The 27,982-nt window shown below is 41.1% G+C and overlaps 1 long non-coding RNA gene across 1 annotated transcript in view; it reads right to left on the reverse strand.

Annotated features, from left to right (window-relative positions):
- LOC116569638 overlaps positions 1 to 27,982 on the reverse strand; it is a 70,783-nt gene that overhangs the window by 9,264 nt on the left and 33,537 nt on the right. The window contains exon 4 of the long non-coding RNA XR_004277112.1: positions 23,710 to 23,852. This is a non-coding gene — a long non-coding RNA (uncharacterized LOC116569638). The remainder of the gene's footprint in view (positions 1 to 23,709; positions 23,853 to 27,982) is intronic.

Raw genomic sequence — 27,982 nt, forward strand, 5'->3', positions numbered from 1 at the left:
AGCACTCCAAAAAGCGCCATAGCGTCCTCTGTCCCACTCTCTCACCACAGGGGCAAATGGCAGGGGAGTGGCCGCCACTTGAGTCCAGGTCAGCAGCAGGTCAGAAAGTGGCAGACCTTTCTTGAAGACAGCTGGCGGCGGCAGCCGCTCCCCAAGCTCACCACCGCCCACCCAGAGGATTCCTGTCTCTGGGGGATAAGCATCTTTGCTGTCCCCGGCCGAAGAGGGACTGCAGACCCCTCCTGTCTCAGCTCAGTCACGGGGCTTCTGGAGAAAGGAATCATGTTCCACACCCTGGGTCATGGGGGATTGAGCCACAGGCAAGGAAGGGGGCCTTGGAATGCAGGGGGCATGCCACTGAGCTCGCTGCCTCCAGAATGTTCCTTCACAGGGAGGGGCAGCCAGCAGCATGCAGCATCAGACCCCAGTCTGGGCCACGACTTTTGGCCACCATAGTCACGGCAGAGGTGGTGGCAGACAGGAGGGCAGGATGATGCTCAGGCTCCCACGGCCAGATGAGTCAGCCTGGGTCTCGCCAGCTGGACAGGGATGCTTATTTCCCAAAGCTGGTCTGGGCAGCACACAGATTTTGGAACAATGTTGGCAGCCAGCACTGGGGACCTGTACAGCCGTCTCGAGAACAGCTGATTTCTGAAGGGTCACCCTGTCCTAGAGGTAAGGAATGGCAAAATTTGGTTATCCCAACTCTCATCTTGGAGGAGAGAGTGGTTTTGCCTAGAAAATCCCATCACACTATTGGGTGATGGTCTTCTGGTCTCCTGAGGGCACTGGATCTATCAGGTAGAATCTCAGTGTGTCCCTGTTACTGTGACATCGGGATCCTTGTTCTAATCTTCCTAGCACAAGATGCACCTCTACTGAGAAGCCAACCTTCAAGAAAATCAAGAAAAAGTCATGTAATGCTTCATTTTATTTTTGGCTCTCCAAATTTTAATTCCCACATCTATAACATGAGATCTGTAATGTCCTAGCCTAGGGAGTTGTTTTAAGAGCTAAATGCAACTATGTACATAAAAATATTCCAGCATGATGCCTAACGCATACTAGATGCTCAATAAATGTTCGTTTTTCCCCCTTCTCCTTGTCTCCTCCCTTTTCTGGATTCACTGTCACATTCTTTAAATGTCCAAATTAAAATGAACACCATTTTATAATAACTAAAGCTTAAGGAAAGATGATGTGACATTGTCTCCCATGACAAAGCCAGGGATTCAGCCTGGTCTTAAGAGATAGCAGGGTGCTTCCAGCTTCCCAGTCAGCTGTTGGAAGCCACATTATTGTCCCCCAAGCTAGAGGCAGGTAATTGTACTGAGCCTTTATGGATGGTGTCTAGCTAGTGAGGGTGACAGTTATTACAGCTCATGGAGGCAAAGAGGCAAAGATTTAAAATTATGAGGCTTGGACTGCCCAGACATGAGCCTGCAGGAGAGAGAACCTCAGCCCAGAGAAGCCATCAATTTCCTTTCCACTTAGGCTTCAAGGAGGAGCTTCCTTGCCAACTTCAGGAACCCAGAAAGGGCCACCTCTCACTAAAAGCCAACAATTTCTGACAGGGAAGTGGCCTCAAGGGTCACCTGGGATTAACTACTGGAAAATGATTCCAGAAAGAGGCCACAGACATCGAGACAGTTTGGCTCCCTGTGCTGAGAAAGTGACATCAGCCATGCAGATAAATTCCAAAGAATCTATCACTCCCCCCCACCCTACCCCCCAACAATGCTTTACTAGCTTATAAAATGTTCCTGAGCTCTTTCCACACAGATGACTTCTGGGGGCTATCCAGGACATCCTGGAAAATTACAGCAAGAGGGTGGCTTTCCAATTCTTCCTCACCCAGAGCATAATTTCTTTATACTCAGTCTAACTCTTTTCCACTTTATCAATTATTGTTAAATGGGGAAGCTTGTTCCGGTACTAATGTTGATTTTTGCCCAGAGTAGCCTGAGAAAATTACCCATCTCTAGGTTCTGATCAGAAGATATACTGGATTTGGATGATGTCTACAACATTGCAATTATTATAGTTTTCCTCTTAAATTCTCACTAAGTTGTTTCTCAAGGTCTGCTTAAGGTACTTGTGTATCCATTCTACAGACCAACAAACTGAGGTAAAGTCAGACCAAATACAATCTGCTTATGGGCATTCAGCAAAATAGCTGCTCAATCAATCCAGAAGTCATGATTCCTTGCTCCCAGACCTCCTCACCATTCTTCTTCAGGAAAAGAAAGAGATTCAAGAGATCAGGCAGGAGTTCCCTTGAGCTACCAAGCCCCCCAGTGTCCCGAAGAGAGCTCTTTGAGAGAAGAGGTGTATGGGAATCAATCAAATCCAAAAATTTACTGCCAGCCCAGGTCACTTGATGGAGAAGGAATCTACTTCTACAAAGAGCTTTTGAAAATATATAATATCTTCTCACTTCTCACTTTGTGCTGACAAGAGAATATGACTACAAGCTTATTGCCATTTTCCAGACAAGGAAACAGAGAAGTCTGGAGAAGGTACCTTGCCCAAAGTCATACAACTAATAAGAAGTAAAACAAGACCATCTGGCAACCCAGCTTTTCTGAATCCAAGTCCAGTGCTCTCTGCCCTGTATTTCAGAAGATGAGTTAGCCGGAGCTTGAATCAGTGGACAGCAAGGGAAACATTTATCAAAGGAGATGTGACCATGCCCTAGGGGAGCTGACTTTTAAAAGAATGTTCACTTGTCAGCTCCCTAAACTATTCATATAAAACTCAAATGGCTGAGGGGTTCTGGGATAGGAATCACCTGAGGAGTCTGCTCTGGATCAGGAGAAGTCTTAGAAGCCTTTCTCTGTGTAAAGAATCCCTTAGGGCTGGTATCTGTCCAAGATAGGAGTCTCATGTTCACTTTAGTATGGGTACAGTATGGGCCCCGAGACCTTGAACCCTAGATCCTTATAAGGATGCCCCAGGATATTTCAGTCCTCCTGAAATCCTAGAATCTGCTCTAAAAGGGTACAAATCTGGGCCTCATGTTCTTCCAGGATCTTGCAAAAGACCCAGCCTCCTGGTCTTTATCATACTCTGCACACACAGAGCTGGGCCTCCAGAGGTGAAGTAGGGATACAACAGTGTCCCCAGGTGTCAACTCCAGCCTAGGCTCCAGTTTTTGGGAGCCCAGTCTACAGCCAAATGGCTTGCCCTGGCCAACACAGTCATAAGCAGAGGCAATCACACTCCAGGCTAAAAAGGCGGAAAACCAGTAGGCAGGGAAACCGTTTTGTCATCCAAGGACAATAAAGTTTATGTATTCCCAGATGTGGGTCCTCCCACTTAATCAAAGCAGAGGCCCATTCCAGTGAAAAGAGCTTTTCTCCAGCAAAATGGGAAGGCAGCTTCTTCAGGGCTAAATTTAGACTTCATCCACAGGGGAAGGACTCCAGTTCTTCAGGGCTGCCGACAGAACAAGCAAACGGTTCAGTGTCCCCGCTGGCCACAGCCAGCTCCAGAGCTGAGCCAGTATGAGTCTGAAATGTTCCCAGCCCAGGAGTGTGGGTTGTGCTGTCCCTGGGGCTAGGCGCTGCCCTCAGCTTGATCACAGCTGAGAGAATCCAGCTTTGAGCATTTGGCTGGTGTGTCATCTCTATTCACTCATTCTGCCAAAGGAGCAGCCACTCAATCAATGCCCACTACCCCCAAAGACTGGAGTTCCAGAGGATGCAACATGCTAGAAGGCCAAACTTCTGCCCTCAGGCATATCCTAAAGGTATCTTGGAGATCCAACAGTGAGAAGAAGATGCTTGGCGAAATGACCAAATTAATACACAGAGCAGTATATAGGGTAATACAGTCCTAAAGAAGGGAGAATATATTACCTACAGTCATGGAAGCCTTCAGTGGAGGAAGAGAGTTTTTCTTCCGGAACAGGGCCTCTTACACCCATCTAAAGCTTCCAGTATCCTCTCCCTAAGTTAGTACTTTTTCTAAATGGCCTCAAAGCAATCCTGATAGAATACTGAGAGGGGGGCACCTGGGTGGCTCAGTGGGTTAAAGCCTCTGCCTTTGGCTCAGGTCATGATCTCAGGGTCCTGGGATCGAGCCCCGCATCAGGCTCTCTGCTCAGCAGGGAGCCTGCTTCCTCCTCTCTCTCTGCCTACCTCTCTGACTAATTGTGATCTCTCTGTCAAGTAAATAAATAAAATCTTTAAAAAAGAGAGAGAGAGAAAAAAAGGAATACTGAGAGGTATGCCCTGTCTTGGGGAAAAGTTAGTGTGATCCCAGCCAAAGAAAGCCAAACAAGTTCCATTCATTTCTCTCTTTGGCCAAGTAATAAGAGAGATGGAGGAAGGTGACATTTTCCCAAAGGCATCAAGATCAGGCTTCCCATCTTTAGTTCTCGGGAAGTATGTGTCAATGGTCACCCATTCACTACCATCAAATCTAATCACAACTTAGTATCAGGCAGGACTGGGAAGACTTACAGGGGGAGTGAGAATAGTACAAATGGACTACATCCTTCTCATCCAGGATTCCTGTAGACATGAACCAAGGTTTGCTTAGAGGGTGAAATAAGATGAAAAATACACCTCCTGAAACAAGTCACATAGCACACAGCCACAGTTGCACCTCCTGAGAAAGCTCCTGCCGACACAGCCAATCACCACCTCCACTGTGCTCTCCTAGCCCTGCACCTTTAGCTCCGTTCCAGCACTTACTCCTCTGTAGGATCATTAATGGTTTACATTAGCCTCCCCCAGAGACTAGGCACTACTTAAAACGGGGAAGGAATCTTGATCTTATTTCCTTTTGAACCTCCAATTCTTGGCATACAGTAGGCTTTCCATTGACATTAGATGGATGAATGAATAAATGAATGAATACTCAAATGTATAAACCATCTTACTTGAATACCTCCCTGCCTTGCTTAATAAAGGGGGTTGGTATGATTCAAAGATTAAAAGAACTCCATAAAAAAGAAGTGGTATTCCAGAACTATCCCCAGCTATACTCACTAGATCTCATTAACTGAAAAGATATGAGCTGCTTTCTCTCTCTCTCTCTCTCTCTCTCTCTCTCCCTCTGCTTCCCTCCCTTACTTTAGTGTGATTCCCCTGGCAGTAAATTAAAGCAGTAAGTCAAAGACCCAACCATACTCACTCTTTGTACTGAAACCCCTCAGCAACTTCCCAGACTATCTATGCCTGCACAGATGACATGGCTACTGATAGGCACTATGGGAGGGAGTTCCTAGTTGTTCCAGATAGACTCCAGAGATCAGTTTCTTTGAAGAATCCTCCCCACCAATCCCTTTATGAAATACATATAGTGAAAGTCAGCAAACAGAAAATGCAGGTGGGAGAATTCTCATTTGAGTGGGAAGATTCTCAGATGACCTAACCAAGCAAAAGAATTATCCTATTTTATAATATCAACGCCAAAGATAAAAATAGTCAAAAGAGAAGCATGCCTGTGTTACTGTTTTTGAGCCACAGTTTGTTCTGCATTTTGCCCAGTCAACCAGGGAAAGAGAGAATGTAAATCCTTTTTTTTTTTTTTTTTTTTTTTTAAAGATAAGTTTCATGGCAGCCAGACACATCCAAAAGAAGCTTGGGCTACAAAGCAATGTATCAAACAAGAACACCAGAGATCGCTGAATGGAAGGATTACTAGGAGATATGTGTGTGTTTGTGTGTTTCCCGTGACAATAAATATAAATGATTTCAAGTTGCCATGACTGACTTGATGCTTTAAGACATTGGACTTAGCTGATAGGAACTATTGCCCTCTACTGGATGGAATGTCACACGAATGTCGTGATTTCGTATTTGCTATTGCCTGGATGCTTTCATGCTCCCTGGGGGGAAAAGGCCATGATGGTGGCAATGATAAGAAGGATGATGGAAGAAGAGGGGGGAGGGGAGAAGAAGAGAGAGAAGGAAGAGATAATAACGACAGCATTGGGGAGAATTCCTTAGATTTATACAGCACTTGAGTGTCTCACAAAGAATATTCACACAATTTGCCTTATTTGAGCTTTACACTTTTCACAATTACCCTGTGAGGATGATGGTGTTGTAAATGAAGTGACTTTAGAAATGAAAAAACTTTAGCAAGGACAGTAAACCATTTGCCTATAGATTCAGAGCCAGTAAGGGGCAGAGCTGAGATTCCAATTTGGGCTTTCTAAATCCAAACCCTGGAATAATTTTCCTTCACTTTACTTATTTGGTGGGTTTTACTTATATTCACTTCAATATAGTCTTTTAGGAAGAGTTTTTAAGATTTCCCTTATGTGTCAAAAACATAATTCATTCACAAGCATTTATTATACACCCGCTCTAAGCCAGTCCTCAAGCTAAAAACTGGGAGACAACAAAGGACAAAGCAAAGTCCAGCTTTCATGGAAAGGGCAGTCAACAAACACGGGGACAAATCCATAAGGATCGTGAAGTCAGAGTAATAAATGGTTGGGAGGCAATGAAACAAGGTGAAAATGAACAATGGCCCCGAAGCGAGAATGAGGATAGTAAATGACAAGTTTTGACTGCTAGTATTTTCAGAAGGGTGACCTCTAATGGCAGAGCACCAGCCTTGGTCTTCGCAAACATAAGTCTGAAAATCATTGGTAGATATCAGAAGAGTCACCTGGAAATAGACATTTGCCAAGATACCCACTTAAGAAATCCCTTGAAGTATAAAGGCAGGAAAGAACTCATCTAGAAATGTGTATATTTTTCTATTGACAAAGATTAAAAGATTTCATTTCTAAAATATCTCTGTGACTGTCATATATTTAATTTGTCCAACCAGTTACATGACTTGAGCAGCTTTATTTGTAATACCCTAAACCTATAAACAACCCAATGTCCTTCAACAGGTGGATGGTAATACAAACTGTAGAGCATCCATATCATGGAATACTACTCAGCAATGAAAAGCAACAAACTATTGATACATGCAGCAACTTGGATAGATCTCAAGGACTTGATGCAGGATGAAAACGAGCCAATCCTGAGAGGTTATACAACTGTATGACTCCATTTGATTCCACTGATTCCACTGATACATTTTTGAAGTGACAACGTTGTAGAGAGAGTGCCTAGGTAAGCGGTTGCCTGTGGCTAGAACAGTGAAGGAGGTTATGGCTACAAAGGGTGACTCCTCTGTGGTGACAGAACAGTTCTGGAACTTGATGGGATAGAGGCTGTATCAGTCTAAACAAACTATAAAATATCATAGAATTACATACAAAGACAGACCAAAAAACGTGTGCATGTATTCTCAAATACAGAGCTCAAAGTAGTGGTTGCCAGAAGGAAGATGGACAGGGCATGGGTGAAATAGATCAAGGAGATTAAAAGGTACAAACTTCTAGTTATAAAATAAATAAGTCATGGAGATGAAAAGTACAGCACAGGAGGTATAGTCAACAATATTGTAATAACGCTGTGTAGTGACAGGTGGTGACTCTGCTTATCATGGTGAGCACTGAGCAATGCATGGAAGCGTAAAATCAATATGTTGCACACTGTAAGCTAACGTAACACTGTATGTTAATTATACAAGAATTAAAAAAGTCAGAAAGTATGCATGTAAAAACTGGTAAAATATGATAATATTTATAGTCTAATTGATGGTTTTGAGCCAATCCATTCCCTTGTTGTGTAAAGATCTGTTACATAAAAGGACATCACTGGGGAAAGATGGGTTGGTGGGTACACTGGATCTTTCTGTTCTACTATTACAATTTATAGTAAGTCTGTAATTATTTCAAAATTAAAAAACATAACAAAACAGAAGAAGAAGGCCTCCTTGGTAGGAGCCAACTGGCTATGCCGTCTCCCTTAAAGAGGGGTCCTAGTCCTTAGAGGCTTGTACAGTGGGCAAATAATCTGACAGTGATGAGATGCCATGGGAGTTGTAAGATAGAAGAAATCAGGATTCACGATGAATACTGAGTTTTCAGTTACAACAAAGTTCTGCACTGAAAACTCATCCCACCAACCCAAGACCTGTCAGCACCACGCAGAGGAGCAAAGGGTGCAGGAAGCACCAGGCTGGGACAGATCCTTCACCCTTAGCCTCCTTAGTGCTGCTCCTCTGTGGTTTGAAGGGCCCAGAGCTGGGGCAGCAGGGAGAGGCTCTGCAGTCTCCACTCACAGCAGATCTATGGGGGCTGTGGTGACCCACATGCCAGCTGCTCCAAGGCTGGAGACACTGTGGGAAGAGCCAGGAGAGTGCATGGCTTTGGGCACTTTGGGGAGCACTTAGGGGAACACTGCAGGGGGAGGGGCTGGCACTGCTCCTGGGTTTGCTGGCAGGACATCTTGGTGGGAACTCAATCAGCTTTGAAAGACACATATTTTTATTTTGGATTAGATGGCTCTCAGGACTATTGCAACCGTAATATTCTGCATTTCTGTGAGTCACCTAAGCTAATCAAGTCACTGTGATTCAGCACTCACTAGTGCTCTTTGCCCTCAGCTTCCTGGCAGACAAAATGAAGTCCCCTTTTTTATGCCAAATATTTGACACTCATCATAGACAGTTTGTGTTATTGACTATGGTTTTATGAGTATCTTGTCCCACAACTAAGTTACAGTTTCCCCCTGAAATCATAACTATAATTTTTAACTCTTGGGGTCATTCACATAGCAGGTATAATTGTAAAGTTTAATTGAACATCATTCAATAATTTAAAAAAAATAGAAAAGATTCTTTTGAAAATATTGATAGTTTGGCCACCTGACCATTTAAGAAGTTTAAAGTTTTGTGGAATAAAAATCACCCCAAAGTTAAAAGATAAATGGCAGACTGGGCACCAAATTTACAAAATATATGGAAGAAGATAAAAGGCCAGAAAAAAAAAAATAGAAAATTCACAAAATGAAAACAATAAATGTCCAGTATGTGTTGTAAAGATCTCCAGTCTCCCCACTCATCAGAGACATGAGCATCAAATCTGTGAGATGATGGCTTTTTGTTTTGCTTTGGTTTTTATCAGAGCAGCAAAACTTTAAATGAGCCAGAATATATAATGTTAGTGATGCCCTGGAAAAATGGACATTCTCAGACCCTTCCAGTGAAAGCACAGATAATGGTGCTAGATGGGGACTAACACGTGATGGCAGGTAACAGAAGTCTTTAAAATGTGGCGAATGGTTGACTGTTAGGGATTTGTCTTAAAAAATAATTTCAGAACAAGGAGACAGACAAAGAAAAGTCATTACAGAATTGCTTATAAATTTGAAAACAAACTAATTGTCCATTAATAGAGGAATATATAGATAAAAAGTAGTGTTTTTTTCAATAAGCTATTGCGAAGGTTAAAATTCATGGACTAAAGCTAAAATACACTGTTGATTCTGAAGACCAGGTTGGAGAAAGAAACATATAATATAATACCATTGTGTAAATTTTTAAAACACAGAAAACAACACTATTTTGTCTACTATATATATAGTGTCTACAGAAATGTGGCAAAGTTATAAAAATGGGCCAGAAGAGATTTTCATCAATTTTAAACCTATGTTCTGATCGAGGTGGGTGAGATTTGAAAGGAATACAAATGAGGGTTCAAATGTTCCTTTGATTTTTTTTTTTTAAAGTCTGGATTAAATGAGAAAATGCACACAAGGTACTTAGTACAGTTATCTGGCTTAATAAATAGAAATACCAGTTACCTTAATCATTACTGCATACTGTGGCTGTCTAAGTAGAGATTAAGAGGGGAACTTAAACTTCATGGGGGAAAACACAAAGTGAAAAACAGGGCTCAAGTCTGAGCATGAGTAAAAAGGGAAGTGTATGCTGAAAAGTCCCCGTGTGTCAGGAATTGTGCTAGGCACATGACATACTCTGTTTCATTGAATCCTCAGAGCAACCTTGGACATGATTTCATTGGGACCATTTCACTAATTTGGAACCTGAGAATGAATCACAACATATAATTTGGACAAAATGATGATATCTGCCAGTGGAAGATCCAGGATATGAATCCTGCCCAGTTCATGCAAGACCCATCTTCTTTACATTGGAGCCCACTGAATCACGAAATGAAGAAATCAAGGAAATTTCTACACAGATGCTGGAGAGGCTTGCACAGAAAAGCAGGGTTATGTGAGCCCACACTGCATGTTACAGTACCATGTCTGGGAATGGACTTGCCACTGAATTTCCTGCTTGCTTATTCTCAGAATTTGTCCCAGTGCTGGGGACTGGGTCACTGACCTATTAAACGAACCTCCCTGCTGACAAACCTGAAGGCTGTCAAGACAGAACACCCACAGCATGATCAGCAGATTTCCAGCAAAGCACTCAGCCCCGGAGGGTCAGGGAGCTCTCTGGTTTCTCTCTTTGCTCAGGCCAAAAAAGGAGCACAGGTAGTAGAGAAGGATGGCCTGGCATGAAAGACAAAGCCAGTGGCTTGAGACTTTTTGGGGAGTAGGGGAACATATGATTTTCAAAAAAAAAAAAAAAAATCATTTTTCCTTTCTGTTAAATTTGCCAAGACCTGAAAGTGCTATTGTTATTGCAGATAATACTGTTGTTTAGCTAGAAATTGCAAGAGAAATGAGCGAAGAATGAACCATTTGCATGGAGCATTTAGCAAACAGATGATTATAAAATGAATAGCTAGGTACCAATGGGGGCAGGGAGGAAATGTTGACTAATACCAAAAAGAAATCCTCTTAAGGAAGAGATAAACATGACATTAGGATAAGTCCTTGGAAAAATCACCCTCAGGGATAAGCAAGGGGCCTAGGAGTAAGACCAAGAGAGCCTTCGTCTGACCTGCCTCCTACATGAGTAGGAGCTGGGGAGGCTTGGGGAAAGGACACTGGGAGGAGGGAGAAGGAGAAAAGAAGAGCTCATTTAGCAAGAACCTAGAATCTGCATAGAAATTAAGATTACTAAAAATTTCTCCAGGGTTGGAATAATCTACAAACTTCCAGGAACATGAATAATATGCCCTCCCTCTCAAAAAAAAAAAAAAAAAAAAAAAAAAAAAAAAAGAATCTGAGTCCTAATCCCTAAAACCTGTGAGTGTTACCTTATATGAAAAAAAAAAATATTTGCGGATGGGATTAAAGATCTTCAGATGGGGAAATCTCCTAGATTTATGGTCCCTAAATATAATTGCATGTATACTTCAGAGAGAGGCAGAGGGAGATTTGACCACAGAAGGGAAGGCAATGTGGCTACGCAGGTAGAGATTGGAATGGTATGGCCGCAAGCCAACGCCAGAAGCCACCAGAAGCTGGGAGAGAAAAAGAAAAATCTACAGCCTCTAAAGGGAGTGCAGCCCTGTGGACACCTTGACTTGAGTCCAGGGATACTGATTTTGGACTACTGGCCTCTAGATTGTGAAAGAATACATTTCTGTCATTTTAAGCACCAAGTTTGTGGTCAATTTTTACAGCAGCTACAGGAAATGCGTACAATAGCTGACCTCAATTTTGAGAAATTGGCTTTGCTGTTCTGATAAATAATCCCTACCACACTGTTAAATGATCATAATCAGCTTTGCTTATAAAAGCAAAACATCGGGAGGGGAGGAGTCAAGATGGCGGAGAAGTAGCAGGCTGAGACTGCTTCAGCTAGCCGGAGATCAGCTAGATAGCTTATCTAAAGATTGCAAACACCTGAAAATCCATCGGCAGATCGAAGAGAAGAAGAACAGCAATTCTGGAAACAGAAAAACAACCACTTTCTGAAAGGTAGGACCGGCGGAGAAGTGAATCCAAACCGACGGGAAGATAGACCCCGGGGGGAGGGGCCGGCTCCCGGCAAGCGGCGGAGCAACGGTGCACAAAATCAGGACTTTTAAAAGTCTGTTCCGCTGAGGGACATCGCTCCAGAGGCTAAACCGGGGCGAAGCCCACGCGGGTTCAGCGTGGCCTCAGGTCCCGCAGGGTCACAGAAGGATCAGGGGTGTCTGAGTGTCGCAGACCTTGCGGGTATTGGAACGGGAAAGCCGGCTACAGAGACAGAGCCTATAGTAAGCTCACAGCTCGGTGTTACCTTGAACTGGTCGCAGGCTCGGAGAGCTCGGAGCGCAGCCGGAGGTCAGGCAGACGGGAGTAACTGGGCGCTGTTCTCTGAGGGCGCACTGAGGAGTGCGGCCCTGGGCTCTCGGCTCCTCCGGGCCAGAGACCAGGAGGCCGCCATTTGTATTCCCGTCCTCCGGAACTCTACGGAAAGCGCTCAGGGAACAAAAGCTCCTGAAAGCAAACCCAAGCGGATTACTCACCCCGGCCCCAGGTAAGGGCGGTGTAATTCCGCCTGGGGCAAAGACACTTGAGAATCACTACAACAGGCCCCTCCCCCAGAAGATCAACAAGAAATCCAGCCGAGACCAAGTTCACCTACCAAGGAGTGCGGTTTCAATACCAAGGAGAGCAGCAGAATTCCAGAGGAGGAGAAAGCCAAGCACGGAACTCATGGCTTTTTCCCTGTGATTTCTTTTTAGTCTTGCAGTTAATTTAATTTTTTTCTTTTTCATTTTTTTTTTTTTTTCTCGCCTTCGGGTAAAATTTTTTTTTTTTTAACTGTTACCTTTTTCTTTTTTAACGATTTTTTACTAGTTTATCTAATATATATATTTTTTCTTTTTTACATTTTTCTTAGGTGTTTTCCTTTTTTTTTTAATTCTTTTCTTTTCTTTTTTCTTTTTTTTTTTTCTTTTTTCTTTTTTTTTCTTTCTTCCTTTTTGAACCTCTTTTTATCCCCTTTCTCCCCCCTCACGATTTTGGATCTCTTCTAATTTGGTTAAAGCATTTTTTCCTGGGGTTGTTGCCACCCTTTTAGTATTTTACTTGCCCCTTCATATACTCTTATCTGGACAAAATGACAAGACGGAAAAATTCAACACAAAAAAAAGAACAAGAGGCAGTACCGAAGGCTAGGGACCTAATCAATACAGACATTGGTAATATGTCAGATCTAGAGTTCAGAATGACAATTCTCAAGGTTCTAGCCGGGCTCGAAAAAGGCATGGAAGATATTAGAGAAACCCTCTCGAGAGATATAAAAGCCCTTTCTGGAGAAATAAAAGAACTAAAATCTAACCAAGTTGAAATAAAAAAAGCTATTAATGAAGTGCAATCAAAAATGGAGGCTCTCACTGCTAGGATAAATGAGGCAGAAGAAAGAATTAGTGATATAGAAGACCAAATGACAGAGAATAAAGAAGCTGAGCAAAAGAGGGACAAACAGCTACTGGACCACGAGGGGAGAATTCGAGAGATAAGTGACACCATAAGACGAAACAACATTAGAATAATTGGGATTCCAGAAGAAGAAGAAAGAGAGAGGGGAGCAGAAGGTATACTGGAGAGAATTATTGGGGAGAATTTCCCCAATATGGCAAAGGGAACGAGCATCAAAATTCAGGAGGTTCAGAGAACGCCCCTCAAAATCAATAGGAATAGGCCCATACCCCGTCACCTAATAGTAAAATTTACAAGTCTCAGTGACAAAGAGAAAATCCTGAAAACAGCCCGGGAAAAGAAGTCTGTAACATACAATGGTAAAAATATTAGATTGGCAGCTGACTTATCCACAGAGACCTGGCAGGCCAGAAAGAGCTGGCATGATATTTTCAGAGCACTAAACGAGAAAAACATGCAGCCAAGAATACTATATCCAGCTAGGCTATCATTGAAAATAGAAGGAGAGATTAAAAGCTTCCAGGACAAACAAAAACTGAAAGAATTTGCAAATACCAAACCAGCTCTACAGGAAATATTGAAAGGGGTCCTCTAAGCAAAGAGAGAGCCTACAAGTGGTAGATCAGAAAGGAACAGAGACCATATACAGTAACAGTCAACTGTTACTGGCACTAAATTCATATCTCTCAATAGTTACCCTGAATGTTAATGGGCTAAATGCCCCTGTCAAAAGACACAGGGTATCAGAATGGATAAAAAAACAAAACCCATCTATATGTTGCCTCCAAGAAATTCATTTTAAGCCCGAAGACACCTCCAGATTTAAAGTGAGGGGGTGGAAAAGAATTTACCATGCTAATGGACATCAGAAGAAAGCAGGAGTGGCAATCCTTATATCAGATCAATTAGATTTTAAGCCAAAGACTATAATAAGAGATGAGGAAGGACACTATATCATACTCAAAGGGTCTGTCCAACAAGAAGATTTAACAATTTTAAATATCTATGCCCCCAACGTGGGAGCAGCCAACTATATAAACCAATTAATAACAAAATCAAAGAAACACATCAACAATAATACAATAATAGTAGGGGACTTTAACACTCCCCTCACTGAAATGGACAGATCATCCAAGCAAAAGATCAGCAAGGAAATAAAGGCCTTAAACGACACACTGGACCAGATGGACATCACAGATATATTCAGAATATTTCATCCCAAAGCAACAGAATACACATTCTTCTCTAGTGCACATGGAACATTCTCCAGAATAGATCACATCCTCGGTCCTAAATCAGGACTCAACCGGTATCAAAAGATTGGGATCATTCCCTGCATATTTTCAGACCACAATGCTCTAAAGCTAGAACTCAACCACAAAAGGAAGTTTGGAAAGAACCCAAATACATGGAGACTAAACAGCATCCTTCTAAAGAATGAATGGGTCAACCGGGAAATTAAAGAAGAATTGAAAAAAATCATGGAAACAAATGATAATGAAAATACAACGGTTCAAAATCTGTGGGACACAACAAAGGCAGTCCTGAGAGGAAAATATATAGCGGTACAAGCCTTTCTCAAGAAACAAGAAAGGTCTCAGGTACACAACCTAACCCTACACCTAAAGGAGCTGGAGAAAGAACAACAAAGAAAGCCTAAGCCCAGCAGGAGAAGAGAAATCATAAAGATCAGAGCAGAAATCAATGAAATAGAAACCAAAAAAACAATAGAACAAATCAACGAAACTAGGAGCTGGTTCTTTGAAAGAATTAATAAAATTGATAAACCCCTGGCCCGACTTATCAAAAAGAAAAGAGAAAGGACCCAAATAAATAAAATCATGAATGAAAGAGGAGAGATCACAACTAACACCAAAGAAATACAAACTATTATAAGAACATACTATGAGCAACTCTACGCCAATAAATTTGACAATCTGGAAGAAATGGATGCATTCCTAGAAACATATAAACTACCACAACTGAACCAGGAAGAAATAGAAAGCCTGAACAGACCCATAACCAGTAAGGAGATTGAAACAGTCATTAAAAATCTCCAAACAAACAAAAGCCCAGGGCCAGATGGCTTCCCGGGGGAATTCTACCAAACATTTAAAGAAGAACTAATTCCTATTCTCCTGAAACTGTTCCAAAAAATAGAAATGGAAGGAAAACTTCCAAACTCATTTTATGAGGCCAGCATCACTTTGATCCTAAAACCAGACAAGGATCCCACCAAAAAAGAGAGCTATAGACCGATATCCTTGATGAACACAGATGCGAAAATACTCAACAAAATACTAGCCAATAGGATTCAACAGTACATTAAAAAGATTATTCACCACGACCAAGTGAGATTTATTCCAGGGCTGCAAGGTTGGTTCAACATCCGCAAATCAGTCAATGTGATACAACACATCAATAAAAGAAAGAACAAGAACCATATGATACTCTCAATAGATGCTGAAAAAGCATTTGACAAAGTACAGCATCCCTTTCTGATCAAAACTCTTCAAAGTGTAGGGATAGAGGGCACATACCTCAATATCATCAAAGCCATCTATGAAAAACCCACCGCAAATATCATTCTCAATGGAGAAAAACTGAAAGCTTTTCCGCTAAGGTCAGGAACACGGCAGGGATGTCCATTATCACCACTGCTATTCAACATAGTACTAGAGGTCCTAGCCTCAGCAATCAGACAACAAAAGGAAATTAAAGGCATCCAAATCGGCAAAGAAGAAGTCAAATTATCACTCTTCACAGATGATATGATACTATATGTGGAAAACCCAAAAGACTCCACTCCAAAACTGCTAGAACTTATACAGGAATTCAGTAAAGTGTCAGGATATAAAATCAATGCACAGAAATCAGTTGCATTTCTCTACACCAACAGCAAGACAGAAGAAAGAGAAATTAAGGAGTCAATCCCATTTACAATTGCACCCAAAACCATAAGATACCTAGGAATAAACCTAACCAAAGAGACACAGAATCTATACTCAGAAAACTATAAAGTACTCATGAAAGAAATTGAGGAAGACACAAAGAAATGGAAAAATGTTCCATGCTCCTGGATTGGAAGAATAAATATTGTGAAAATGTCTATGCTACCTAAAGCAATCTACACATTTAATGCAATTCCTATCAAAGTACCATCCATCTTTTTCAAAGAAATGGAACAAATAATGCTAAAATTTATATGGAACCAGAAAAGACCTCGAATAGCCAAAGGGATATTGAAAAAGAAAGCCAACGTTGGTGGCATCACAATTCCGGACTTCAAGCTCTATTACAAAGCTGTCGTCATCAAGACAGCATGGTACTGGCACAAAAACAGACACATAGATCAATGGAACAGAATAGAGAGCCCAGAAATAGACCCTCAACTCTATGGTCAACTAATCTTCGACAAAGCAGGAAAGAATGTCCAATGGCAAAAAGACAGCCTCTTCAATAAATGGTGCTGGGAAAATTGGACAGCCACATGCAGAAAAATGAAATTGGACCATTTCCTTACACCACACACAAAAATAGACTCAAAATGGATGAAGGACCTCAATGTGCGAAAGGAATCCATCAAAATCCTTGAGGAGAACACAGGCAGCAACCTCTTTGACCTCAACCGCAGCAACATCTTCCTAGGAACAACGCAAAAGGCAAGGGAAGCAAGGGCAAAAATGAACTATTGGGATTTCATCAAGATCAAAAGCTTTTGCACAGCAAAGGAAACAGTTAACAAAATCAAAAGACAACTGACAGAATGGGAGAAGATATTTGCAAATGACATATCAGATAAAGGACTAGTGTCCAGAATCTATAAAGAACTTAGCAAACTCAACACCCAAAGAACAAATAATCCAATCAAGAAATGGGCAGAGGACATGAACAGACATTTCTGCAAAGAAGACATCCAGATGGCCAACAGACACATGAAAAAGTGCTCCATATCACTCGGCATCAGGGAAATACAAATCAAAACCACAATGAGATATCACCTCACACCAGTCAGAATGGCTAAAATCAACAAGTCAGGAAATGACGGATGCTGGCGAGGATGCGGAGAAAGGGGAACCCTCCTCCACTGTTGGTGGGAATGCAAGCTGGTGCAGCCACTCTGGAAAACAGCATGGAGGTTCCTCAAAATGTTGAAAATAGAACTGCCCTATGACCCAGCAATTGCACTATTGGGTATTTACCCTAAGGATACAAACGTAGTGATCCAAAGGGGCACATGCACCCGAATGTTTATAGCAGCAATGTCCACAATAGCCAAACTATGGAAAGAACCTAGATGTCCATCAACAGATGAATGGATCAAGAAGATGTGGTATATATACACAATGGAATACTATGCAGCCTTCAAAAGAAATGAAATCTTGCCATTTGCGACAACATGGATGGAACTAGAGCGTATCATGCTTAGCGAAATAAGTCAAGCAGAGAAAGACAACTATCATATGATCTCCCTGATATGAGGAAGTGGTGATGCAACATGGGGGCTTAAGTGGGTAGGAGAAGAATAAATGAAACAAGATGGGATTGGGAGGGAGACAAACCATAAGTGACTTTTAATCTCACAAAACAAACTGAGGGTTGCTGGGGGGAGGGGGTTTGGGAGAAGGGGGTGGGATTATGGACATTGGGGAGGGTATGTGCTTTGGTGAGTGCTGTGAAGTGTGTAAACCTGGTGATTCACAGACCTGTACCCCTGGGGATAGAGTATTATGCCTCCATCAGAAAGGACGAATACCCAACTTTTGTAGCAACATGGACGGGACTGGAAGAGATTATGCTGAGTGAAATAATTCAAGCAGAGAGAGTCAATTATCATATGGTTTCATTTATTTGTGGAGCATAACAAATAGCATGGAGGACATGGGGACTTAGAGTGGAGAAGGGAGTTGGGGGAAATTGGAAGGGGAGGTGAACCATGAGAGACTATGGACTCTGAAAAACAATCTGAGGGTTTTGAAGGGACGGGGGGTGGGAGGTTGGGGTACCAGGTGGTGGGTATTATAGAGGGCACGGATTGCATGGAGCACGGGGTGTGGTGCAAAAATAATGAATACTGTTATCCTGGAAATTTAAAAAAAAAAAAAAAAAAAAGCAAAACATCGGAAACACTCTGGAATTTCTATAAATAGTAGTTTAGTTTAACAAACGATGCTATTCTGTTAAGTGGCATACTATACAACTATTAAAAAGAAATGGCAGAAGTATGTTTGCTGACACGGCATTAAGTTCATAATACACATACTGTTAAGTAAAAATGCAACACCAGTTATGTGCTAATTTTTTTAGATTTAAATTTTGATCCATTTGGAAGTTATCTTGGCATATGCCATGAGGTATAGATATTCATTTATCTCTTTTCACTTGGCTATGATTTTATGATCTGTTTTGCCACCACTTAGAGATAGCACAGACTTCTTCCACTGATTTCCCATATATTAGATTCCCATCTACTAAGTCTTATTTTTGGACTTTTCTGTGTATCCCATTGATCTGTGTGTTTTCATGCATCACTACCACATTTGTGCTACTTCTAAGTAGTTATAATATAATTTAATATCTGATAGGATGACTTCCCTCACAATTTTTTTCAGAATTTTCCTGTGGCCCCTTTTAATAAAAATTTATTATTAAATTATAGTTGACATACAGTGTTGTATTAGTTTCAGGTGTACAACATAGTGATTCAAAAGTTCTGTACATGACTCATGCTCGCCACGGTAAGTGTAATTACGATCTATCATTATACAATGTTATTACAATATTATTGGCTATATTCTCTATGTTGCACTTTAAATTTCTGTGAGTTGTTTATTGTATAACTGGGAGTTTCTTGCTCTTCCTGATTGAGAATTACCTCACTTAATTTTTATAGTCCTAGGGATTATTTTTTGTTATGATCATGAACTTATAATTAGTAAAAATTGACACATTTATGGTAATATCTTCCTATCTAAGAATTGGTATGTCTCCCATTTGTTTGTGTGTATATGTGTGGCCATGAGTGCTCTTCAGAAGCGATTTTGAAGTTTTCTTCATATAGTATTTTTATCCTTATGGAATTTATCCCTAAGTTTTATCTATTTTGTTACTATTAAACATGTGAGTTCTTTTCGTTATACTTTATAACTTTGAAAGCTATTTAAAGAGAAAGAATTTCTCTTTATTAACTTTGTACCCTGAAATATTACTAAATTTTCTCACTTTTGGTAGTTTTTCAAGTATGTACTTGGATTCATCGGATTGAGAATAATATCTTCCACAAATAGTGATAGTTGTATTTTCTCCTTTCTAGTTTTTATAGCTATAATCTTTCTCTCTTATATGAGCCTATCAGTTTGCTCCTCCAGTATAGTGATAAACAATAGCAGTATCTATTTAGTATTCTAGAATTTGGTGAGAATGCTTTTAGCATTAAGTATGGTACTAGCTTTTAGGTTTGAGATATATGTCAATGAAGTATCTGTTATTAATTTATTGAGTGTTTTGTTAAGAATGGACAAGAGATTATGTCACATGATTTTCTCAGCATCTATTAAAATAATTTTTATAAAAATTATTTTTCATATATTAATACAATGAACGGATTTGAAAATTTCTTAATATTGAACCAACCTTGTATTCCTGGAATATCTACCTAGATATGACACATTATTGTTTTAATGTGCCATTGAATCATGCTTCTTCATATTTAAGATTCTAGAATGAATATTCATAGGAGAAATTACTCTTTAACTATTTTTCATAATCGTTTTAGGGTTTTGATATCAACATAATATATTTTGTCAAACAAAATTGGAAGTTTTTCTTCTTTTTCTATGCTCTATGCTTTTTCTATGCTATGGAATTATATTTATTTAAAGATATGATAGAATTGCCCAGTGAAACCATCCAGGCATGGTGCTTTTGTGGTGAATTACTCTTTGACAACTTTCTCTGTCAGAACTGATTGGTTTGGGTTTTCTTTCTCTTCTTGGGTCAGTTTTGGAAAATTACATTTTCCTGGAAAATTTTCCATTTCATCCAGTGTCAAAATTATTTGCATAAGGTCAAACAACACAGTCTTTTATGATTCTTATTTGCTCTGTTTCTCTTACCTTTCTTTACTATTTCATATTTATTTAGAAAAATAGGAAAAGATTTCAACTTTAAAAGTTTCCAAAATTATGACTTCCTATCCAGAACCCACAAAAAAGAATGGACAAATTCTGCCACATAAAAAAAAAAAAAAAAAAAAAAAAAAAAAAAAAAAAAAATCTTTGCATAGCAAAAGTGCTATATGCAAAGTCAAAAGTTTGACAACAAATTGGGGAAACATTTGCTGCTTACACAATAAATCAAGAATTAATACCCTTATATCTGTATGACATAGGTTTTAAAAGCTTTTATAAACACAAAGGGGAAAAAATCAATAGCCAATAGGAAATTTACCAAAGGATACAAAGGAAAAAAACATCACATATGGCTCTTGAACATAGGGACAGATACTTGTTCACTTGTAAGCGGAAGACACATTAAAACATAAGTGAAATACCATTGTTTAGACATATATTGGAAAAACGTAAAAGTTTGAGTACATGCTTTTTGTGGAGTGGGCTGGAGAAAACAGTTAACACTCATACAGTGCAGGTGGAAGTAGAATTTCATATAATATTTAAGCAGGAAACTCTTGAGTCTCTCCATTAACCAGGAAAATGTTTTGACCCAGACATTCCACCTGCAGAAACAAGCTACATTTTCCAGATTGACAGGCAAATGCAGCCTCTGACACCATCTCTGCTTCCAGCAAGTTCTATAAACTCTCACCGGATGGGGACAGTTTTCACACAATGGAGGACAGGCGCCACAACATGCTAACGAAATCACACTTGCTGATATTGGCCAGAGTATTTCTCACAGCTGGTTCTCTTTCCTCAGGATCTCGCACCTCTCAACAGACCTTGCTATCCGATCTCTCAACACAGCACCTCTGAATCCAAACGGCGAAAAACCACAAATGAGACAGGACTGCTCTAAGATGTGATATGAATTAGAGTCACCCTTCCCCCCAACACACACTTTTTAATTCAGACCCTCTATTAATTTTGTTACACAGGGGTGATTACCCCAATTTTTCCAAATTTTGTTTATCAGTCTGTCCTTCCCTTCAAATTTATACCATGTTTCTCAAGAAAACCTTTGGTTGAAAGTATCCTCCTTCCTTGTAATTACGAGCCTGTGCACACTGTCTTCCCAGCTTTCTCATAATCCACATTCTTCATGACAATAGGAAAAGTGACATGAATGAACTCCCTTTACCAAAAATGGTCATGATCCTAATATAACACATCCCATTTCTATCACCTTCTGCATTTCCCCCTCAAGCAGAGCAGCCCCTCCTGTCCTCCTACTCTACTTCAGAGTAGGGGTCCTGGGCCTGTGAGAATGGCATTGTTCAAAGGGTTAACCCCTTTCCTCCACAGAGTGAAGAGTTTTGCTGACCCAGGGTGAGATGGGTTGGACCAAATTCAATTTAGCTGCAGTCAACAGGAAAGTAGGAAGGAAAATAGGATTTCACAAACAAAGCATTTTAAAAAAGGAGTCCACAGCAGGAAATAATTATTTGGGCAATTGTTCACTTTGTGAAGGGGCTAGCCGGTATGAATATCTATCAGGATGCAATGCTGTGTCCGGGGTTTCTCTGCAGCACCCTGTCTGGTCTAATTAGTTACAAAAGTGGTTCTATGGGCTGAAGAAATTTGCAATTGTGCTGTATTTCAGGGGAATGAACACATATGTCATTGAAGTGGAGCCTGGCACCAGCTTATTCTGGTGAAACCTCGAGTGGCCGGCCAGAATGGAATCAATACGAAAGGAAACTCTGAATGCCAACAGAAGTGGTTTGCAAAAATAATTCACTGACCATTCCATCTGCCTCGGATTAAGCAAGTTAAACGGTTCAGTTCAAGTTAACATTTCTAATATATAGATATACATAAATAAACAAAACCACATATTTTTATCAAATATTTGCATTTGAAAACCTTCACCAACACACACGGAACTTGAACTGAGCTCTTTCATCTAACCATATATTTTCCCCTTTAGAACAGTTACACTAAAAACACATAATCTGAAAAAGAACTTAGATTGTCTCGTTAGAAAGGAGTAAACCCCCTTTGGAAAGGAGTAAACCCCCTTTGGAAATAATATATTCAGAATGAAAATCCCTCAATCGTAAAGGAGTTTTAGAGTTGAGCCTCAAGAAAGTCAGCCAAAGGTTCAACTGGCATGGGAACCTAGGGGTTCTTGGGGAACCCAAGTTTAGCAGATTGGTTTATTCCCTGTCTCAACAATGGGTGCTAGAACCAAATGCATAATCTGCTGGTAAAAATATCGATTTGCTTGTAAAATCCATTAAATGCATCTTAAAAATCACAAAATAAGAAATTCAAGAAGGTGATATGATATAATAGATAGATCATAAATAAAAGATGTCAACATATATTGAATACTTAATAACAAAGTCCTTCTCATGTAATTGTTGCAACCTACCCTATGGGGTGGCTATTTTCTTATTACTCTTATTTAACAGATGTAGCAACTGAAGCCCAGAGTGGTTAAGCAACTTGCCCAAGGTCGCAAAGCCGGCAAGTACACAAATCCTGGAATATGACCCAGGCAGTCTGACTCCAGATCACACTCTGCCCTGATCCCTCATGTACATAAAAAAGGCAAGAGAGGGGCTATCTGGATGGCTTGGTCAGTTAATATTGGACTCTTGATTTCATCTGAGGTCATAATCTCAGGGTCAGGGGATGGAGCCCCACATTGGGTTCCATGCTAGGCATGGAGCTTGCTTGGAATTCTCTCTCACTTATGCACCCCCCCCAACTCCACTTGCATTTTCTCTCTCACTCTTAAAAAAAAAAAAAAAAGGCGGGGCACCTGGATGGCTCAGTGGGTTAAAGCCTCTACCTTCGGTTCAGGTCATGATCCCAGGGTCCTGGGATCCAGCCCCGCATCGGGCTCTCTGCTCGGCAGGGAGCCTGCTTCCTCCTCTCTCTCTGCCTGCCTCTCTGCCTACTTGTGATCTCTGTCTGTCAAATAGATAAATAAAAAATCTTAAAAAAAAAAAATAAAGCAAGAGAGAGCAGTTTCCCAGAGCAGTTTCCCAGCACAAGTCCTAGGAACAGACAGAGCAAGATTCACCAACTTATCTATAGGCCTTCACCTCTCCTTCACACTCACACATCCACAGGTTCTAAAAAAAAAAAAAAAAAAAAAAGAGGAGATAATGAGATAACTTTAGCATTCCACCAGGAGAAGGAGGCTGGCTGCTTCCCTGGAAACACATTCCCAGGCCCAGCTAAAGGATGGCTTTGCTGACTGTCAAACTCAAGCCCCCGCAAATGAACATGTCCTGCCAATTCAAGTTTAGGCCTTAGGGCTTTGTTCCCCCTGCAGGGTCACATGGTGCATGATTTCCTTTATCTAGTAAAGAAGTAGAGAGTGGAACAGGAAGGCAAAGTCCTGATGACTTGTGAGCACCTACCATGAGCTCATGCGATTCTTACTGTGATAAGCATAAGATCTTGTGGATGATGAAACCAAAGCTCAGAGTGTTCGAGTGGCTTGCTCAAAGTCACACAGGCAGGAAATGCGAGAGCGAGGATTTGCTGGGCTCTGACTCCAAATCTTCAAAAAAAAAAGTGCATATCAATTAATAATAAAATATTTTAATATTTTAAAGTTAAAAAAATAAGTATTTGGTAGAATTTTTTTTAAAAAGCCCTTGTTTGCCTGGCGATGTTTGGCAGCCCAGCCACCAGCCTCAAAGGCCACTTTGTACAAGTTTGTCAAAGGTACCCTTGCTCAACACGCTTTTTTACCAACTGCCAGGAAATTGTCATAAACATTGTAAAAAGGTACAAGATGAATGGCTCCCCATAAGGGTAGCCCTGATGTTGGAGAATAGGAATTTAACCTATTGGACCTCCTTTACTGTAACCCCCCCTACGTGGGCATAGGCCCATCCTGCTTCGGACAATGTGGGGTGTGAGCTCATGCAGCTCCCGTTGAAGCTGAGCAAGACCATGGAGAGTTTCCAGCACTCCAGGTAACGGGAAACATTGCGCAAAGTAGGCGAAAAGCCTTGTCTAATATTTCCATTTATCTACTTTGTCTGTCTGAATAAGTGTCATTAATTCAAACCATTTCAAAGTGGGGCTTGATGATGTGTGAGAGCGGAAACCCCCAAGCGCCAGGCCTCTCTGTACCACATCCTTGCTGACGCTATCTCTCGCCTGAAGCGATCAATCGAACCCCAGCAAGTGTGCTGTGAATATTGTAGCTAACCTGACCACTAATGTGCATGTGTCTGTGTGTCTGCGGCAAGGGGACGAGCGATTGAGAGCGGCAGCCAGGGCTGTTCTTCCCAGATACATTTCCCCGGCCTGACTTCCTTTCCTCCCCCGCAGCAACCCCTCCTTCTCAAAGCCCCCCACTTTGAGACCACACGAGGGACACTTCAAAGGAAGAAAAGACAGATGAGCATGATTTTCTCTCTAGGAAATACCCCGCAAATCAACTACTTCGCTGACTTCTCACTGCTAATGCTGTTTGTAGAGACAGCAGAGTTCTTTCTGCACCACTAGCCAGCCTCAATAATACTATAAAAATCCTGCAGCCAGGAGGAAAACCCATCCCTTTCCAAAAGCAAGAGAAAAGTCTGAAACCTTAGCAACGCACAACTTTAATATTTTGGTTGATTATATGCCATGAACTCAAGAGTATTTTCCATTTCCTCTTTGTCATTTTTCCAGTGATTTCAAAGGTCTTTACTGAATCTATCAAAATCTAAATATAGTAAAATTAATTTTTTTCTAAAAAAATACTAAAAAATTCTATGCATCTAAGTAAGTCTCATCCTCTTCATAGCAGATAACTATATGAGACCAGGTCTTATCTGAATGAAGCCTCTCTCTCTCCCCTTTTCCCCAAAATACACACACACACACACACACACACACACACACACACAATCAGTTATCTATCTGTGTGAGAAATTCCTTTGCAATTGCATTCAATGCTTAGCACATCATTTTGAATCTCCTTCATGGCTGCATAGTATGATTTGTGGAAAAAGTCCAAGAAGCTGAGTGCTTTATTTAAAAAAAATAATCAACCTGGAGTATAGTATTTGAGGGTCAAAATTAAATTTCTCCAAAGCAAAAAAGAAAAAAAGAAAAAGAAAAGAAAGTTGATTTTGATCACATGGCTTGTAAGTGAGCTCTGCAAGCTATTTCAGGGCTGCAAGTGCCAACATATTCTGAGCAGACTGAAGCATCTCTGGCTAAATGGATTCTGGGGACACTGCAACTTCAGGGAACCTGTTTCCTCCCTGGCAAGGCAGAGAAATTAACAGCTGCCCCACCTGCCCCACAAGGCCCCCTGAAGACCATTTCAGGATAAAATGTTTCTCCAGAAGTCATGTACATTCTAGTCCAATACCCAAAACACATCAAAGCCCAGCTGTTCCAGTCTGGGCTCCAAGGAGGAGAGCAGAACCCTGCCTGTTTAACCTCTGGTACTCAACCCCTCCCCACATGTCAGCCATCCTGAGGCACCCTTGAGATCTTCTACCCACATCCACACGGAGCTCAGCATTCATACATCGAAGCCAACTTTAGAAAAGTCTTTGTTACCTGTAAAACCTGGGATAAACAGGAGTCTATTCCCCCCAGCTTGCTCTATTAGCCACAGGGTCCACCATCTGTAGATGTTTATGGTCACTGCTAAAATAATAATCATTTCAAAACATTTGTCTACTGGTTGACCCTGGCCCTGACCTCTAGCAACTTACTGGTCATAAAGGGGTTCCCTGTCCTTTCTAACAAGTAGCAATGCAGTAGGCAGAATTTTAAGATGTCCTCCAAGATTCTCATCTCTACCCATCGGATCCAACACTAACTGAGGCTCTCCCCATTCACAAATCACACCTCATACTAATTACATCAACACCTCAGGAAGGTGAGAGTCACTATGTTTTAAACCTCCTAGGTGATTCCAATGAAAGCCAAATTTGGGAACCACCATTATCTGTGGGTTGGTTAGACATGAGGGTAGAATAAACTTTGACTAATTGGGGGAAGGCTTCATCTCCTGGTAGAATTTAAAATGCACAAGAACAAAGATTCATATTCAGATGTTGTTAGGTTGTTCTGATGGAGTTTATCTCTGACTGTTGACACGGATTGCTCAACAGGGAAAGGCACAGACATTATCTATCTTGAAAATTTTCATATCCCCCAGAATTTATCAATGCACATAGTTGGTGCCTAAAATGTTTATGAAGATCCTATCTCTTCAGTGATTCTCAGTTCCACTTGGAGGAGTATGGAAACATTGCAAGTTCTCCTAATGTAAAAATCAAGTGCATTCTCAAAAGAAACAGGCCTTAAGCTCACCTTTGCTGGGAGCAGCTTTTAGGAGGACATAGAAGGTTTTTCTCAGAAATGGGGAAGAAGGTAGTGTGGAAAAACTGTCTGTCATCAGACTTTTCCTAAAGTATTTGAGCCCTTATGGGATTGACATTCTACAACATGGGCTAGGGGCTGTTTTTCTGCATTTATGAGTTTCCAGAGAATGTTTTAGAATCCTCACATTATTTTGTGTATTCTTAATACTTGGATATCAAGGCAAGGTGGAAAGGAGAGACATTTGTCTTTCTGGTGACATACTCTGTTGAAGAGGCCTGTAAGATTCATTTGCTGGCTAAAGCAAGACCTTAGACACGAGGTGGGTTCAATGTGATCACTTTCCAGCATCTTTCCCACATGAATTGCATCCTTGGGGCTTCTCTGCTCCTCCTGACATTGGCATGATGAGTTGGCTTTCTCAATTGCCTGGAGTTTTCCCCACATTCCAAACACCTGAGACTGTCCCTCTGTGGATTCTCTCACAGTGATTCCAGTGAAAATTCCAGTGGGAGATTTTCCCACACTGCCAACATGCAAGTTTTCTTCTCCTGAGGTCAGTTTATGGCTGAAGCTTCTCCCCACAGTAGCCCTGTGGATCTCACAGTCTCATGAGCACATATGCTAATCACATTTTGAGATACTCTGAAAATGTAAGTTATTATTTCAAGTGTCCTTCTACTTCAAATGTGTGAATCTGTTTTTATTTGGCCAACGGCCTAGACAAATACCATTAGCATTTTGAGCACAGGTTGGCACAACAAACTTTTCCATAAAACGTTTTTTGAACACACAAATAGTACTTTGTCCGAGGCTTTAAACGCTGCTATTCCCTGGCCCAGGAACCTGGAGCTCATGTCTCTGAGCTGCTGCTGAGCACCGCGCCTTTGTAGCCCCTAAGCAGCCCCTTTGGACAGCCAGTAAACTTAAAGGGAAATGCAGACCTAGGGAAGCCATGTCTGGGGAGGGGAGTCTGAATATAAAAATTGTGCAGCTAAAAGGTTTTCACAGTTAATGCAGGTCTTTCCCACTGCAAAAGGCTACCTTTAAGAGCTGCCATTTCCTTTACATTAACTAAAAATGGACACATCTGTTGAAAGAAGCTGGAGGGGAGAAAACAATAGCTATTATGAGAGTAGGGCAAAGTGCATGGGTATACGTGTGTGTGCACAAGCCACTAAAGAAAGTGCAAAGAGGCGAGCCTGGTGGAAGGGGTACCGTGGATTTGCTGTCAGTTGTTATTTATACCGCATCATAAATGCATGGCTGTCAAAGCCAACGGCCATCTTACTTAACTGCTACCTAAGTGCTGGCAATGCAAGACCTCAGAAGAATGACTCTCCTATTTAA

The sequence above is a fragment of the Mustela erminea genome, chromosome 11 (assembly GCF_009829155.1).
Source record: "Mustela erminea isolate mMusErm1 chromosome 11, mMusErm1.Pri, whole genome shotgun sequence".
NCBI lineage: Eukaryota > Metazoa > Chordata > Mammalia > Carnivora > Mustelidae > Mustela > Mustela erminea.